The sequence below is a fragment of the Lissotriton helveticus genome, chromosome 3_1, assembly GCF_964261635.1.
Source record: "Lissotriton helveticus chromosome 3_1, aLisHel1.1, whole genome shotgun sequence".
Lineage (NCBI taxonomy): Eukaryota > Metazoa > Chordata > Amphibia > Caudata > Salamandridae > Lissotriton > Lissotriton helveticus.
In genome coordinates this window covers 991,397,100-991,415,564 of record NC_136061.1, presented here as the reverse complement: position 1 = coordinate 991,415,564, position 18,465 = coordinate 991,397,100, and the positions used below count along the sequence as shown (strand labels likewise).

Below are 18,465 nucleotides of genomic sequence, written 5' to 3'. Positions count from 1 at the left end.
GTCATTGTAAAACAGCCCACAAATACATGTACTACGTAGTTCATATTGCAGTCCCTTTTCCTCTGATAATCTTATATACATAGTAAAAACCTTAACTAAGGTGGGAGAGTAGATACATAACCAAATAGTTCTTCGCCTCTACTAGTTCTAAGTGGCATTTCCGACCTTAAAAAACGTATAGTGCAGTTAAGAGTTAACACCTCTGTGGATAACTCTGTGGATAACCTCTGTTTGAACCCTACTCTTCCTAAAATACCTTTTTAAAAACAGCTTTCTAGGGTGCGCATAGTAGGGACACAATAAAACAAAGTGGAGGATATCCTGCGGAGACCGTTGGTCGCAGCCGCATGGCCCCTTCACTCCTATGCTTTGAGTGTAACCTGCCGGCACAGCCAGGCTATGATGTAATAGATCCAGCCTAAAGCGAGTCATTACAAATCTGTCTTCGGGATTGTAAATAAGAGACAGATAGGGTTTGATACCCAAGCAGGATTTAGTCAGAATGTACGCTCTAACCGAGGGTTTAATCACCTCCCTGTCCTCCCTACAGGACGCCACATATTTCAAGAATTCTGCCTTCTCATGGTCTTTATCTTTTGGTACCAAGTCTGTTGGATGATTAAAAAAATCTGCACAGCCCAGGGCTGACAGGGTATCCCTAACATATTTCACCCATGGAATGTTCCTCCCCTGGTCTCGGGCAATGCAAGTATTTATTTACAGTTTAACTGAACTAAAAGAAAATAAGCAAAGAAGGTGTCTTGCACCACTTAAGTTAAGCAACACCTTCTTTTTTAAAGACATCTTACAACAAACGTTTATAAATATATATTTTTTTAATTTTGAAGAGACTATCATATTTTGTTACCCTGTACAAGCGTTTCACCTTAGTCCATGAGATGTATTTTTTGAAAATGATCGTTTTCAAATATGAACCTGGAAACATTTGTGCCTCCCCTAACCTGACAATAATGCCAATAGGGAACTAAGAGAAAAGTCAGTTGTCGTGCACTCTCTGGGTGGCCTGGGTTGTTATTATACATGGACAATATAGTATACGTGGACAATATTCATAGCTGCCAAGGTTTAAGATTGCCATGTGTGACATTTTCATAATTTCAGCGAAATTATGAGTGACATTTCAGCGACTATGAGTGACACTTTCTCGCGAGCAAAAATCATGCAATGAAGACGAGGGAAACTTCATAATATCAGAAATTACAGCCATTTGAGGAACAAGAAACTCCAGGAAGTTCTTGAAACTGCTGCAGAGCACCAGAATTGAAGGGTGCTAACCGTAGTGCTCCCTCCTGTAACCTCATATTAAATGGTAAAATTACAGGAAGCTAAAAATAATGACATTCACAGCTGAAACGCTTAGCACTGAGAACTTGCTACACTGCATGAGATACATAAATTCACTACATGGAATTCAGTTGTGCACGTTTATTTTAAGGTTAGACTACTGCAGTGCTATATTGTAGGCAGCTTTCAGAGATCCCCCTGTCTTTTGACCAATTTTTTATTAAAAGTCTCACCTTCCTCTGGGGAGTAACGGCAAAAAGGAACAGAAGCAGTGGCAGCAGGAGAGTGATAACGACGGACATTAAGCTGCCACAGCCGCTTGCAGACAGCCAGGGCCATGTGGGCGATTACAGACAAAAGGATGAGGCAGTCAGACGGCGGCAATAAAGCTTGGAGTCTGCAACGTGGGGGGCCCTCACAGCCGCAGTGCACGCTCTGTGCAGCTACAGCCCACCAGCGGCTTTCCGTGATCAAGCTACCTCTGAGGTTCAGGTTCGGTGAGGCGTACCTAGTCCCCTCACCTCCTCGGCATGATGTTGAATTAGGCCCAAGGCTAGGTTCAGGCTGGTAGACGGCCATGGGCGGCGCGGCGGACGGGCCGGTCGGGCACGACATGATGATCGCTGTGAGACACACTGCAGGCAGCACACGAGAAGTTGCCTCCATGTCCCCGCCCGCCGCTTCGGACTCGAGCCTCACTTCCTGTGTGTAACAGGACTTGAAATGGGCGCTAGGCCGTGCCGCTGCACAAACCAGTTAAGGAAAATGCACAACCACTTGAGGGCAGGCCGGCCGCCCCTCCGCTGGGTCTTATTGGGCAGGTGGTGAGTCAGTCGAGTGGGATCACGTCGTCAGTCCGTCGCGGGCGCCGGGAAATCATTCAGCCAGCAGCCTGCTGCCTGCCCGGCGCCCGCGGCCCATTAATTTTGCAACATTGTAGGTTTGTAGCAGCACAGTCAGAGATAATGGCTGAGAGCAGCAACATTGTCAATTCAATGCCACAGTGGTCAGAGGCACCACAAGACAGCACGCGCCGCGCACTACCTACACCCTGGGCATTATGTTTTTGATGCGGATCACCGCACTGAAATGCGTGAGCGTCACGGCTGTTGCGTGATACTTGGCAGGACTGAATATTATAGTTTATTGAATCAAACACAACAAGGTTTTTTAGGGCGCATGTACTGAAATCGTGTATTTCACGGTGCTTTTAAATGTGCCAGTGAAGAATAAGGAGGCAAAGTGAAATAAACCAACTGCCTAGAAGTACAAGTTTGGTCAATTGGGGAAAACTGGATTGATTTCATGTTTTCTAGTTTCACATTGTTGAATTCACCCTCTAATTGGATACCTCCTTCTCTCTCGTATTACACCAAAAGTCAATGCTTTGTCTAATAATCGTTGGCGCATGACGTTAGAGCATGGGTGACAGATGAAACCTACATAAAGGGTCGGCTCGTTTCGGGTTCAAGGATCCAAGAGAACCTCAAGGTGAGCCACAACTAGGCCATATAATAAGGTGGCTCTAGCTTTCAGTAACATACCCACTTCTATCACATAATCTTAACTAAGGGGACAAAGAAAAGGAAAGGTAGAATATGACTATCTTAACAATTTGATGAAGCAAGAGTGCCAACAATACACTGCAGGACTGCTTGTTTCAAGATTCCTAACTTTCTCACTACACCATATTTTAGTGAGTGGGCTGGAAGACCGGTTGTTCTCTCCCTCTGTCAAGGATCAATTTAAGTGTTTCCTATTACGTAAAAAAGCAGCATAGAAATAGGTTGAAAAAATGATTACTTAAGAGCGCACAATTTGTTACAAGGGGAGGCTGATATTAATAAAAAAAACATGCCCTCTGGTTTCATAGTTTCCATCTTGCTCATTACACAACAAATGGAGTGTGAGTGTGAGTAGAATTAATGGTGAGATTCGGGGGATACCATTCACCAAAGAAATGCCACTGTGTTGCAGAACCTGCCCAGACTTTAAACCAACATATTTTGGAAAAGTGGCAAAGCCAGCATTAATCATCAACTCTTCTAGTGCCATTTCTAAAACTTTCTGCTGTCCCATGTCTAGCGGTAGAAGTTGGGTGTTTGTGTCTGCCACATAAGTGAATTGCACTCCTTGTTGGGTAATCTTTGTCAAACATTTTTAGGTCTCGCCTACGACGAACGCGCTGAAAGCGCGTTCTCGCAAGCGAGAACTATAGTCGTCGTCTCAGCAGTCTGAGAGCGACGAAGGGAGACAAGACCTGGCCGCGCGCAGCGTTTTCCCATAGGATAACGTTGTGAGCGCGGCCAGGTCTTGTCTCCACAGAATTGCATTCCAGACCGGATCGCGTCGCGCGCCTTTCTGGAATACAGGGGGAGTCTGCAGAGGGGCGCGCGGCGCTCATAAACAGGCAGCGTTCACACTCCGTTGTATTTTTTGCCATGCTTATTCCTTCCGCTCTCACCCCAGCCGCCATGTATTTTTAATTAGCGGATTCACGTTGGCTTCTCGTCACTCTGCGCTCTACAAATCGATTGACTGATTGGTGATTATTGGACAGAACAGCTGGTGATAAATAGAGTCTGCATATTGGCAAAGTCAGTTCTTTATTAAACAACTCGCTCTTCCGGTCAACAGGGGATTGATTACAAGGATCACCGAAATGTCAAAAAGAAAAAAATGGACGGTCACAAAACCATAATAGTCATTAATACTTAAATGTGTGCAAGAGGTATTACATGTAAGAAAGGAGCAAACGGGGGACAACGTGTGCAGAAGCCGAAGTTGTGCATCAGTGCATTTTCACAAACATTTAGACAACAAAGAGTCATCAAATCAAGTATGACTATGGGGGTAAGAGCCTCGACAGCCTTTCTCCGACTATAGTTTCACAATGCAAAGGTGGAAATAATTGCTGACGATGCAAAAAAAGTTCAAAAAAACCTATAGAGCGAGCCATTGAGAAGAAATAAATGACATGTATATGTATGAGTGAATAAATGACAAGGCGGTTGAAATTCACCTTGAAAATTACATGTTTCTACTAATTTATTTATCCGTTTGTAAAGTGCCTGGTTCCGCCACCGCCTTTGCGCTAGAAACAGATCCTCAGTGAGGCAGCTGAGAAACTAGAGGCATTTCCCAGTAAGTTTTTATCTGTGTATTGAGGGCACGTTTCTACTGCAAATTTATTTATTTATTTATTTAGCGATTTGTATAGCGCCTGGTGACCCAAGGGCATCCCCGCGCTGTAAAAAGGCTGATATCCATTGAGGGAAGGGAAGGGAGAAGGGACATTTATTTCGGGAATAGGTGCGTTTTCAGTTTTTTGCGAAAAACCAGGTAACTGGATTCCAGTCTGAGGGTGCGTGGGAGGGAGTTCCATCCCATGGCCGCTTGAACCGAGAATCGTCGTCCTCCTGTGCGTGTCCTTTTGAATTTGGGGATGTTGGCTAAGTGCTCATTCTCCGAACGGAGGGATCTGGATGCTTTGTAGGGGGTGACCAAGCTGCTGAGGATCGCAGGGCCAGATCCGTTGATTAGTATGTGTGTCGTGCACATGGCTTTGAATTCCACCCTTTGGCGCACAGGGAGCCAGTGCAGGGCCTTGAGGGCTGGTTTTGCTGACACTCTCGAGGGAAGGTTCATGAGCAGACGTGCCGCAGCGTTCTGTGTCCGCTGCAGTCTCGTCAATGTGGCCTCTGGGTCTCCCAGGTAGACCATATTGCTATAATCCAGACGGGACAATACTAGTCCCTGGATAAGGAGTTTCCTGGAAGAAGGTGGTAATAAGGGGAGAATCTTACGGGTAGTACGCATGAGCCCAAAACAGGTACCCGCAGTTTTGGCCGCTTGCGTCTTCATGGTGAGCCCAGGTTCTAGCCACACTCCAAGGGTTTTGATTTCACGCTTCGGAGAAGGGATTTCTCCGTACACGTCAGGCCAGACTGTTGGGGGGATGGTCGCCCATTGTTTTCCCAGGAGCATCACTTCCGTCTTAGACCCATTTAATTTTAATGATGAATCACTCATCCAGCTGTGGATTTGTGTGAGACAGTTGGCCAGGTTCTCTGGGTGGTCGACTAGTTGGGATAAGGAGACGACCAGTTGAGTGTCATCAGCGTAGCTTACCATTTTTATGTCAAATGGTGTCACCACGTCTTCAAGAGGGGCCATATATGCATTAAAAAGCGTCGGGCTCAGGGAAGATCCCTGAGGGACCCCGCTTGTGAGGGGGAGGGTGGATGAGTGTTAATTGCCGTCCCATACCTGGAACGTGCGTCCGGTGAGGAAGGATTCTATCCAGCTGAGTGCCGTCCCGGTGATTCCTGCTGCCGCGAGTCGGTGGAGAAGGACACGATGGTTAACTGTGTCGAAGGCTGCACTGAGATCCAGGAGGATCACTGCCACTGACCCTCCTGAATCCAGTATGCGCCTTGCCTCCTCGATGACGGCGAGGAGGGCAGTATCTGTGCCATGACCCGGGCGAAATCCAGTTTGGGATTCCCGTAGGACGTTGTTTGTTTCAAAGAACTGGGACAATTGTCCGTTGACCAGTTTCTCAGCTACCTTGCTGATTGCCGGAAGGAGTGATATTGGTCGGTAGTTTGCCATATCTGCTGGATCGAGCTGGGGTTTTTTAAGGAGTGCTTTTACCACAGCGCTCTTCCAGCTGGCAGGAACAGATCCCTGGGCAAGTGAGCTATTAATAAGCTCCATGACCGTGGGGACGATGACAGGGGCCACGGTTTTGAGGAATCTAATGGGAGCCGGATCCAGAGGTGATCCGCTTCTCATTTTGGTCATGGTTCGTTCTACCTCTACGTATGTTATTGGCCTGAATGTCGCAAGTTGAGGGCGGGGATTATTTTCCGTCTGGCTGGGAGGTGGAGGATTGTCCAAATGGCTGGTGGGACCAGGAGAGGGGAGGGAAGCTAGAATACGGGCGATTTTGTCGTCTAAATAGGTGGCTAGATCATTACTTCGGTCCACCGGGGGGGAACTGGAGGAAGGAGAGTTAGGTACTTTAAGCAGCTCCTTAACAATTAGGAAGGATTCCCTGGCCGAGTTGGAGGATTCTGTTATCCGCGTGTCATAATGGGAAGCTTTGGCGTGCCTAATGGCATCTTTGTAGAGTCTGACTGTATTATGGTATGCTACCTTGCTGGTGTGCTGCCAGTCTTTCCTCCAAAGCCGTTCGGCTCTTTTACAGTTTTTGCAGAGTAGTCGGAGGTCCGAAGTATACCACGGGGCGGACCCGGGTTTACCGTTTTTATCCTCCCTGGTTCTTAGTGGGAGTACGGAGTCCAGGGAGGTGGTGATCCACTCTCTGAAATTACTGTCGGCGACAACCGGGTCTTCTGCGTGTACAGGGATGGTGTTTTTAAGATTCCTGGCCCATTCTTCGGTGGGAAGTCTGGACCAGGTCCTGTCCCTGATGTAGGTAGGCGGTTTTTGAGGTGTCCTGAAGGATCCTGGTAGTAGGAAGGAGACTAAGAAATGGTCTGTCCAGGGTAAGGGGGAAGCCTCCTTCACTTGCATCGCAGGGGTGCTAGTGAACACTGGATCCAGCAGGTGACCCTTAGTATGAGTGGCTCCAGAATTAAGGAGGTGGATGTCAAGTGCTGCCAGATCGGAGATCAGGTCAGCTGCAGCCGGGTCGGTAGGGTCATCCAGATGGATGTTTAGATCCCCTACGATCAGGAAATTTGATAAGGAGTGTGCCTGGGTCGCTACAGTGTCCAGGAGAGAGCTAGCGAAAGGGCCTGGATGACCGGGAAGGCGGTAAACAAGGATTCCTGTCAGTGAGTTGGTCGGGTCTAGCTTGATTGCAAATTGCAGGCTTTCAGAGTCAGGGATCTGCGCATCACCGGATTTGCAATGAAGGTAGTCCCGATGAATGATGGCAACACCACCACCTCGGCCTAAGGGGCGGGGTAGGGACTGAATGAGGAAGCCCGGTGGGGTAGCTAGCACCATGTCTGACTCCGAATGTGGGGCGAGCCATGTTTCCGTGAGGAAGAGGATGTCAATCTCCTGGTCTTCTATGAGGTGGTTAATCTGCGTCGCGTGTTTAGGGAGCGATCGGCAGTTTAACGATGCCAGTTTCAGGGCAGCGGGCTTGTGAGGTTTTGTAGGTAGTTTGAGCTGGACTGGCTTGCAGAGGGAACAGCGGATGAAAGGTCCATTCAGGTCATGAATGTATTCACAAGGGGAGGTGGGGGGTCTGAGGCTTAGTAGCTCCCGACGTGAGTAGCTTACCTTAGGGGCAGCTGTATCCGCCAGGGATTGTGGCCCTAGGCCCGGTCGTGCGCGGACGGGCGCAGACGGGCTTGCCTTAGGCGCGCCTCCGGCGCGCAAACGGCGCTCCCGCTGCGCTCGTCCGCTGCGCTGGTATGACCGGCACATTTGTAGTTGGTGATAGGGGCGTGGCCTCGCAGTGGGCGTGGCTTCTGCGTTCTGACCGCGCTGGCAGTGTGGGCGATTCCCAGCAACAGTGCTGGGATCGCTGTGTCAGGGGAGGGCTAGGAGGGCTGTGAGAACGCTAGTACCTCATCGTTTCAGTGTAGGTGAGCTCAGTGATAGTTTTAAAATCAAACACACGAAAGAAATACAATTTTAAAATCACTTGTGGGCACAGTCCTCCGGCTTCCGCCTCAGAGGATATCAAAACATATATAAAATAAACAGCAATAATAGAACACATCAAAATGTACATTCAAGGATTAATATTAAGAATGAGAGAGATGTGAGGCAAACTAATAATGGGAACATCATAAAGGGGGACAAGAAAGTCAGACAAAGTGCATAGCAATGATAAAACACATCAAAAGGAACATTCAGAGATTAAGATTGGGCGTGAGGGAGATGTGAATAAGGTAAGGAGTGAGAGAGATGCCTAAAGAGAGTAAACATCAAACGAAATAGGGTGCAGGCTGCGTAAATAGCGTACTACAGGGTAAATACAAAATAAGAGGCATCTAATCAATGAAATGCATAGAAAAATGAAATATATCACAACATTCTGAACAGTGAAATACAAAATAAGAAGCAAATAAAAGCAAGGTAGAAGGGGGTGTAATAGGGGGGTGGCAAAAAGCGCACTAAACACAATTGTATAGTGTAGGATTAGGATTGATAGTTAATATAGATGGGGGTAGAGTTGGGAAGTAGCGTAGAAGAGAGCATCTGAAGGACGAGCTCAGGAAGAAAGCAGGAGCAGGATAATTGGGGGTGAACAAAGATAAGAGAGATAAAATATAAGATAAGGATAACAAGTAAAGGATGGGGACAGTTTAAAGTGAAAGAACAACAGGATTGAATACCAGTGGAGTTGTAAAAGGGGCTCCATTCAAAGATGGCCACCAATTGTGAGAAAGTGGGGCAAGTCCTTTTTCAATCTCTATATGTCAGCTAGGTCGGGGGGGGAGACCACTTCAAAATAAGGGGAAGGAGGGCAAAATGGAGGCCAAAAGGATAGGATAGGGAACCACAAAATGGGCATCACGAGATTAAGATCAGGCAGGGAATTCAACATAGGCCAAAGTCAGAGCCATGAAGTGATACATGAAATAACCTCAAAGGGTGGCACTTAAAGTTGCAGTATCAAACCGTCGGAAAAATACCGTCTGGTTCATAGAGCCGAGTCCCATGCCCAGCACATCTCAGCGGGGGATCAGAGCAACAGCAATCAGGTGCTTCGCAGCGCCGTGGAGGTTAGCAAGCAGCAAAAACAACAGACATCTGCATGGGATCGCTAACTCATATGCAACCATCACACATGGATGGACAAACTCACTGGCAGCTTCGTCGATTGATGGAGCTGGGCCATACAATTCAATGTCGAGTCCAGTGCAATTCAGTTCAATGTTGAGTCCGGGGCACTTGGCAGGCGAAGATGCGAACCCCGTGCAGCTCGTGGGACCAGGCTTCCAGGCCAGGGGATCGATGAGCTTCAGCGACGAGACGGCATAGTACGTAGACACTGGAAGGCTCTGATTAATTGATGAGGATAAATCCGACCCCCATGGCGCCCGCAGGACTCGGGCTCCAGACGAGGGGGGACGGCGAAGCTGCGGTGAATGAGCGTCCGAGGACGTGGCTGGAGCGCTAGACGGCTCCAGGTCTAGAGCAGCTTTCAGGGACTCAGGCGAGGGGGTCAGCCAGCCACGGCATCAGGACGACAGCATCAAGGCGGCAGATGAGGGCTACGGACGTTCAGACCGGCATCCCAGGCACAGGGTCATGTGCGGCGTTCGTACGTTTGTACTTACGTACAGGGTTCGAACCAGGGTCGGGATCAGCCAGTCGGAGCCCTAAAACGTCTGGGGCAAGCGGCGAACGATCAAGATAGCGAATGAGAGAGACTAGTCTAAGATGGCCGCCAAATAGTGTTGATAGAGACTTTAGTCCTCTGTTAGTTGTTGTTGCTTTGAGAGCAGGGAAGGGCAGTTTCACTTTCTATTCAAGCTAGCCCAGTTTCTAGCTTGCTGGTGATCTCATGTGGAGTTGTGGAGGAGCCTCGTGGGCGTCTGGAGGTACAGGAGGGGATTTATAGCTTCAGTTTATGACCCCACCCATTTTGAACAAAGGAGATTTAGAATGCTTGCAAGTGAATGGGGTGAAGTAAATACATTTGTGTGGTTTCTGCTCAGTAGTTTTGCTGAAGTTGACAGCAGAGTTTTGCAGGCATCAGAGGTCTAGCCAGAGTGTGCATATCTGAAGTGTGTATCGATTTCTTACAAGTGGAAACCACTCTTTGCAGGTCTGCTCCAAGGGTCTCAGAAGTAGCAGGGGTTCCGCAGGTTCGCGTCGTCAGAGTCTGATGCTTCACGCAGCAGCAGTCTGCAGCTCCGTGTGAGTTGGCAGGTTCACGCCGTCAGGGTCCTTAGTACTGCATACGGCCATAGATCCTTACTACTGCAGCCCCTCCCGCCTCGATAGGCGATGTTGAGTGTTTCCCGATTGCCTCGGGGCTACACTCTGTCACATCACTCTTGATCGGATCTGTAAACACAGCGTGCCAGGAGCGTTGCTAGATCACTGCGTGAACCAGGCAGTCAAGAATCCGTCTCTGCCGAAGCCCAGGGGCAGTCCAGGCTCCAGGCAGGGAGGGGGGGGGGAGCCTCGATCCTCACCTGCGACGGTCCCGACCTCCGGGGAGAGCAGGGACTCCTAACCGGCTCCCGTCAGCGTCAGAGCAGGGGCCCCTAGCATGCTCCCGTCAGTGCCACTGCGAGCAGGGAACCCTAGAGAGCTCCAGTCAGCGCCAAAGTCGGTTCACAAGGCAGCCAAGCGTCAGACCCAGGTTCCGCCTATGGTCAGGGGCAGCCCGGTGTCCGGAGGGGGCGGGGGCGACTCGGTTCTCACCCGCGATGAACACAGTCTCCGGGTGATGAGAGGCTCCAGACAGCGCCACAGCGGGCTCCAGTGAGCAAGCGTCCGTCCCGGCTCCGCCGATGGTCAGATGCAGCCCAGTGTCCGGAGAAGGCGGGGGCGACTCGTTCCTTTCTCGTGCCGAGGTTGTTGTTGAAAAGTTCCAGTTACTTGTATTTACGAATCCAGTTAGTTGTGGAAGCAACGTTACACGGCAAGCTGGGTGCTAACCGGGATTAAATCCAGAAGTGGAATCCCAAGCATTCGGAGCTCTAGCCAGGAGCTCCTACCCGGCAGCCATCTTGCCTCATCAAATAAGAAAAGGCCTGGTTGAGAATGGAGAACCGTAATTGTCTTTTTAAAAACATTACGGAGTTTTATCTAGCGTGAACTTGACTTGGTATCAGGTATCAGAGCCCTTTGCATAGCACCAGTTGCGTTACATGAGGACACATTCATTATTTTGTTAGGCACGGGAAGATTAAGTGATTTGCCCAAAATCACAGGTTGTTCAGCGTCATTGCCGAGACTCGAATCGGGTTCTCCGGATTCGGGGTCGATCGCCCTAGCCGTTAGGCCAACTGCTCTCCCTAGTAATTTCGATATTGTGCCTTTATTTGATTGGCTGAGCTCTGTCCACGAGGTAAGACAAATAAAATCCGTTCACTTGAAGAGCCGAGAAGCCAATGGGAACGTGGGGAACCCAAATCCTCTTTCTGTATGGGTTGCTTTGTGTTGTGTGCTGGAGCGAGGTAGCACAGTTGAAGCGATCTGCGGCCAGACCTACAAAGAGGAGACCTCAGCCTGGAGATTGGGCGTAGGTAGGCTGCAGCGTATCCTTCATTCATTCATTAATCCATGCTGGTTTTCAAGGCAGAAAGGGTTCCTACTGTGCATGCCGCAGGCTGGCTCCCGGCTCCTAAAGGGATGCGAGTCAGTACGTGTCTTCCTAGGCCGGATGAAAGGAGGAGGGGGAGTTTTAGCTCCCAAATAGGGTGAATCACTCTGCTCCGGAGGATGAAGATGCAATGATGTGGGAACAAGCATCAGATCAAGAGACACGCGTAGGTTAAGATAGAAACAGCAGTGCTTAATTTCAGCCGGTGGGTGGAAAGGCTGTTCACAATCCCTGCTATTAGGCAAGGGCTCTGACGGATCATAATTTACACAAAATAAACGTACATTTTATAAAAATGAATCCAGTGCTTATGTCAAACAAAACTAAAGCTCGATCTGATGCAAGGAAGTGCAGCCCTATGGTTAAATGTTTGGGTTTATCAACTTTAAGGCCATCTACAGTAAAATGGTATAGTGATTTTTTAAGAGAGGAAATTCATATTCAGCTCTGTCTGGCGAACTATCAAGTCCCCCCCCCCCCCCCACCTCACAGCTGCTGCAAATGAGACCATGGATGGCATGTAATGAAAAAAAGAAAAACGTCATCAGTCTGTATATTTATTCATTTGAATATTGATATGGTTTTGCTGAATGCTGTCTTTAGCCCCAGGACACTGGGTAACAGCAGTGCTCTGTAAAACAATTAACATAGTATACTTTCCTCCCTGCCCCCATTGTTATCGAATCTAATCCAGCCACCAGCAGACATTAGTCACTACATTTGCAAAGTTGCCATCCCAAAGACAATCCGCTCTTTTAAATGGCTTGCTATACCACAGTGCCTCTTGTTGCTAATAGTGATACTTCAGTGATGGTTCACGTTACACCCTTGGGGATACTTCAGTGATGGTTCACGTTACACCCTTGCGTAAGAACCGTGGAGCAGTAATTCTGTCAGAGAATGGATGTAGGCGACAGACTTCAGCTGACCATGCTGTTTCTGAGGCCAGGGATGGATGGCGGTGCGGTGGCTGTAAGAGGATGCTGTACTCCCAGGCCAAGGAAGTGGGTGCAGATCTCTACCGGGAGGGGGTCAGTAGTTTGGTAAATTAATGATCGTCCTCTGACTCGGGAATGCCAGGCATGTGGCAAGGCTGGAGACAGGCAGGGTTGGGGGAGTCGGGGAGCCCCGCATCAGAAAGGGGGCACACCGAGGGAGGGCCTCTAAAATACGAATATAGCCCTTGGGCGCCCGCGTACATGACGCGAGTTAACCGGAAATGGCACAGGCCGCAGCTTGGGCAGCGACAGAGAACCACAGACCGCCTGTCTGTAAAGGGGGGGGGGGGGGCACAGGAAAGGGCAAGCCTGGGTTAACTCGGGCAGGAGCACCGATAGGTTCAACGCCACGAGGCCCTCAGGCCGATGCGCTACAAAACTGGCACTAGTCTCACACACAGGTGCTGCACAAAAGGATGCGTCTTAATCTGCCTCATCCCTCGTGTTGACCCTCTTAAGATCTCTTGTGTGCACTTTTCTCTGCCGCCAGCTGTCCGCACGCTTCCATTGTTTCATGTGTGCACGTCCCTGCTTCCTTGTGTGTGCACACCTCTATCACTTCTCTCTTTGTGCATGCTTCTGTCATAAGAACGGACATGGTACAGGTAGGCTGTTTTTTATTTCTTTATTAGTTTTCACTTTTATATAGCGCAAACTTTACCCGCAGGTATCCGAGCGCTTTAAATCAGCATGCTTATAACAAGCAAGACTAGCACTCTATATTACTGCCAACTTAACTTAGCTTAGCATAAGCAACAGCTAACCATTCACAAACAATGTTTATATACCAATTGCAAATTAAAAAAAAATTATGCAAAGCATTGTCATTTACAATGCCAGTAACTCAAACTTTAATGCTGCGAGACCTATTGCATTGCAAATGCTTGTTTATAGCACTCGCTAACTTAACTGAACATCTTTCTAAGCACTCTTAAAGTTTACAGATAAGGGACTAGAGGTATAAGGTAATTGTGAGACCTAAAATTCTATTTCATTCTAATTCAATAATCAAATTGCTTCCTTTTTTCATTTGACTCGCTCATGGTAGCCATAGTTAATTGAGAAGGGTTACCCCAAGGTGCAGTGGAAGGATAGCGACTCAGATACAACATAATATAGTACCGCAAATCTATGAGTGTTCTAGAGTCTGGGGCCTAATTTTTTGGCCTTTAAGGAATGAAACCCCCAAAATGAATCCACAACTCAATGTCCACACAATGCACATGTTTTGCTTTCCCTATTCCCCCTTACACTCTACTAAATATCATCCTGCTGGCCCTCAGTATCACCACAGACCATACATTTTGTCCCAAGTGTAAACGTTTGTGAGTACCCCTGTCCTAGCCCAAACAAACAAGCAAACCTTAATTGTGATAACATCAGTCATCGAAAAATCATTTGAAGTGTTAAGTAGAGCAAATTTGGAGGAAGTTGGGACTATCTCTGCCACCAAATGCTCCTGCAGTGAGGTGTGATGGTTCGAAACCCAGAGTGGATATAAACATGTGTTATCAAACAATTCCGGGGCATATAGACACACCATGCAACACGAGATACTGCATTACCATACATGGTAAAATATATGATTAGCCAAGAATCTCATCTGGAGACCTGGGAGCAATTTTCAGCAAGTTGAGCTCCTCTGACTCAGATGCCTTTGAGTCTGAGCCCTGCTTCATGGTATCTGTTCCATTCACTGCCTTGGGCAAGATGGGATGTACCTCGCTGCCACTGTGTTTTTGTCCTTCAGATATAATCTCTCGTGTGGGCTTGTTCTTTGTTCAGACGTCACTGCCTTATTCTTGCTGTTTGGTGTCTGGGCTTGCTTTTGTGATGACTCCCAAGTACCCTGTTATGTCTTCGGTGTCTCCACCCACTCACTGGCATCAGTGAAGAAAAGAGCTTTATTAGCAATGAGGGTTTTAAGGTCAGCCAGAAACAGCAGCATCTTGGTGTCATTTTCACTTCATGGAAGAAGATGCATTGCTGCTGAACTGCGGCTGTGAAATCGTGAAACAGGGATAACTTGTGTTATTTTGTTGAATGGGCTGTTACTGCATGCTCATTGCAAAAGGATCAGGTTCCCTGTTATTCAGTGGTACAGCCACCACAGGTCTGGGAGGCATCCCACGCTCCCCAGGATCCGCTCAAGATGCCACTGCTGCCTAACATGTTTAGGTCTCGACTACAGCATTGTTTTAGCAATGCATGTTTGTCGAGATTATAGTAAGGCTTTCAAAAGTCTCCCTAAACTGCGGATTAGGTACAGTTCATGTGAGCCAGGCATGTGCACATCGCCAGCCACATTGCACACCATATGTCTGAGCCTCGGCATCAGACTTCAAAGGAATCCGCTCCCCGCCTCCCCCCCCATCAGACTTCAAAGGAATACACTCCCACGCCACGAAATGCCGAGAGCTTGTTTTCTCCAGCTTCACCACTGACTCCCGTTTTGCACCCTCATTTTACCTGCTCCCTCCTCCCTCTTAATTTGCTCTTCACCCCACCTCCTTTCATCACTGTGTCCTCTCTGTCACCACTCGTGTCAACTCCCTGTTCGTGCGCTCCTCTTCCTATCCACTCCACTCTTCCCCTACGTTCTGTGTCTCTTCTCTTCCGTCTCAGACCGTTTTGCAACCAGTCCCATCTCTCCTTCACCCAACAATGTCTCTCCTCCAGTCCCACCTCCTTCTGCTCACCTCTCTTCCCCTTCCCCCACCTGGCTTGTGTGCCCTCCCCTCGTCACATCAGGCTTACTCTGCCCTTTCTCTTCCCCTCTTTTACTGATACTGTTGCTCCCACCCCATCCCGAAATCTCTCCACCTGCTGTTCTCCGTGAAGCCCCTACCCCGTAGGCTATTATACCGCCTCCCTTAGGGTTCCAAGCCGTGATGCTCACCCACAGTCCCTGATGCTGCAGACACCGCTCTTGAATGACTTGTTCTGTTAGTTTCCTCCTCTTCAAGCAGAGTGGTGTGTGTGCATATCTTTGCCACAAGGCTGTGTGAACAAGTGGAGAACCGCGTCGTACCATGAGATGGTGCACCCAATTGTGGCCAGCCTCTGTCAGCAGGTTGTTGCGTGACCATTACAGTGCCTGACTGTCTGATAAAACTTTTACGTCCTTGGTTGTAAGCGAGCATCCAAGAAGCAGCGTGCTCTGCTAGACGGCACCGTGTTTAAGTGGACAACGGCGTCATAGTACTTTGGCAGAGTTCGAAACTACTTTGGCATTTTTTATAAGCGATTTTCACAAGTGCTGCCATTTATCATAAGGGCACTTTTCACGACTTCTAAAGAGGTGCCCCGCCCTCACTGACTTTTTGTGCATGCTACACTGGTCCTCCCTTGCTGTGTCACTTCTGCCAATTACAGCGCCCCGCCTTGGCTCTGCCATTACAGCCCCCATGCACTGTGTGCACTTCGAAGCGAAGGCGGCTCAGTCCGTGACTCTTTTTTTATGCTGTGTGTCCCTTCTGCCACTTAGCATCCCTACCCTCTCCTGCTCAGTGTGTTGTGGCTGTCGTGGTTTCGCTTCCCCACCTCCCAACCCAGTTGGCTCTGTTATTGCAGCCCCCGTTCTGTGTGTGGGCTTGGTCAGGTAGGCGTTACTGAGGAGCTTCCACTTAGGATTCCCTTGTTTGCCCAAACTCTGTCCCTGGCAGCTGCAGTTTCAAGTTGAATATGTGTGTTCCTCTTACCCAGCAGATGCCGAGATGCGAGATGTCCATCAAGCTAATTAATGTTCTCTAATCATAACTGATTGGCACATGCAGTGGTAGTTCGGCAGACTCAAGGCAAGCCGAGATGCAATATTAATGGAAGTAGTTTTCATTCTGCTAGTGTCACGGCGCGAGTAATAAAACAGCTATAACGTCCATGTACCAAGTCATTGTAGGTGATGAACGGCTGCCTGTTTATTGTCTCCGTTCCTGGGGCACGTTCGCATCAAAGATTCAGTTAGAGTTGCATTGATACTGCCAGGACATTCTTGACACAACGGTTTTTCTGAATGGACAGAGGACGCGGTCCTCCCTTGAGTGCAGAAGTCATTTTGTGGCAATTCCCACAGCTTTATTAGTTTCCCTGATAAATTGATTTATTTTACTAGGCACAAGTGACCCCAGAGTGCCTGCCATTGGTGGTTTAGGGAACATGATGGAAGACTCGTTCAGAAGGGGTAAAGGTTTCACTCTGTTTATCAATGGTTTTGATTGCAATTACCGGACTACCAGGCATTGCCACCTCTTTCAAGCTATGCATCCTTCTTACTAACCTGTGGCTGCTTGCAGATTTGGTGCAAATGCAAATTCCTCTCTATACTTTTCTTTCAATCTCTTATTTCTTTTCACCTCTCTATTCTATCTTTCCTCGCATCTCTGCCTCCCTTCTCTGTACTTTTCTCTGTTCTCTCTTTTTCTCACACTCCACATTTCCTTGCTTCATTTCTCTGTCCGTTTCCTCTCCTACTCTGCTCTCTAACCTTCCCTATCATTAACACTTAGTCAGTCCTCGGGATCTTCCCGTCTCTTCAAGTCCACACCCTCGTTAGCATATGCTGTCATCTTCTCTCATCCAAGCCCCCACCACCCCCATTGCATGTCTCCGGGCTGTTTATACGTCCTGAAAACTTGTTTCAATTTTGTCCATCCATGACCTGAACCTATTTACATACCACTCTATACAGTCGTAGGACTTATTTTTCCATACTATGTTACTAGCTACCTATGGGTAGAGCAAACATTCATCCTTCCAAGGCTGGTAAAAGGAGTCCTAAGTCTTATGGGCAAAGGTACGCTAAATGTTTGTGGTATAGTGCTAGTTATTGGCACGTTTCAGAAATATGTCGTTGCAGAAATAATAATATTAACCTACCTACTGATGGGGCTGTTTTAGCTGGAGAAAGTAAAAATAAATATATGTTCCTACATTTTGCCTAACAAGGGGGGGTTTCTGTGTCCACCACTGCTGGAGTTAACATATGTGAGGAACGTAACCAAACACAGACATGCAGATTAACACATACTTGGTAACACACAGAAAGCACAGACACTCGCACATATAAAACCACTCATAGAAACAAGTATAGAAGACACACAAACACCATACATATCCAAGCACCAAAAATTCACAGGCACAATGGTACGCAATATATTTATATATACAATAAACACAAGTATGCAAGAACACTTACAAGCTCCTATACGGACTCACAAGCATGCATACAAGACTCAGGCACACACAAACACACACAGAACAGCACCAAAATGCAAGTCAACACACACACATGCTACCACATTCACAGTATGGGCATATAAATATTCCCAGCGTTTCTCTTTAGCACCAGGACGCACAGCACCTAAGCCAGTGCAGTGTGTATCCCTGCCCAGCTCTCTGGGTGCAGCAGGACGCACTGCATCCAAGCTAGTCCAAGCACAACAAGCATTGGCATAGCCAATACATCTCGCCTTTGGGACCTTATAAGTGTTTAGCCATGCAACGGTTGATGTTCCACCAAGGATATTGTGCTGCATAACTAAATACTTATAAGGTCCCAAAAGCAAGACCTATTGGCTATGCCAATGCAGAACCGGTTTCTAAACCCAAACAATCCATGACAACAACTGACAGAGCAACCGGCAGCTCTGTAGTGTAAACACAACTATTGTTGTATGAAGGGGCCAGTCCCCTCTGAACATTGGGCACCACCACATTCACCACTACCGCATCCACCACCACTGCGTCTACCACGTCCACCACCACCACATCCACCACCACCACATCCACCACCACCACCACCACGTCCACCACCACCACGTCCACCACCACCACCACGTCCACTACCACCACGTCCACCACCACCACGTCCACCACCACCACGTCCACCAC

The 18,465-nt window shown here is 48.3% G+C and overlaps 1 protein-coding gene across 2 annotated transcripts in view; it reads left to right on the top strand.

The window, feature by feature from the left end:
* Positions 1 to 18,465, top strand: part of ITGA4 (integrin subunit alpha 4) — a 628,337-nt gene that overhangs the window by 146,651 nt on the left and 463,221 nt on the right. Inside the window, exon 1 of one of the 2 annotated variants that reach the window (XM_078681474.1) lies at positions 11,405 to 11,501. The exons of the other annotated variant lie outside the window; for it this stretch is intronic. The gene's annotated coding sequence lies outside the window, so the exon portion shown is untranslated. Of the gene's footprint in view, positions 1 to 11,404; positions 11,502 to 18,465 lie in introns of those variants that run through there. 2 annotated transcript variants of the gene reach the window in all.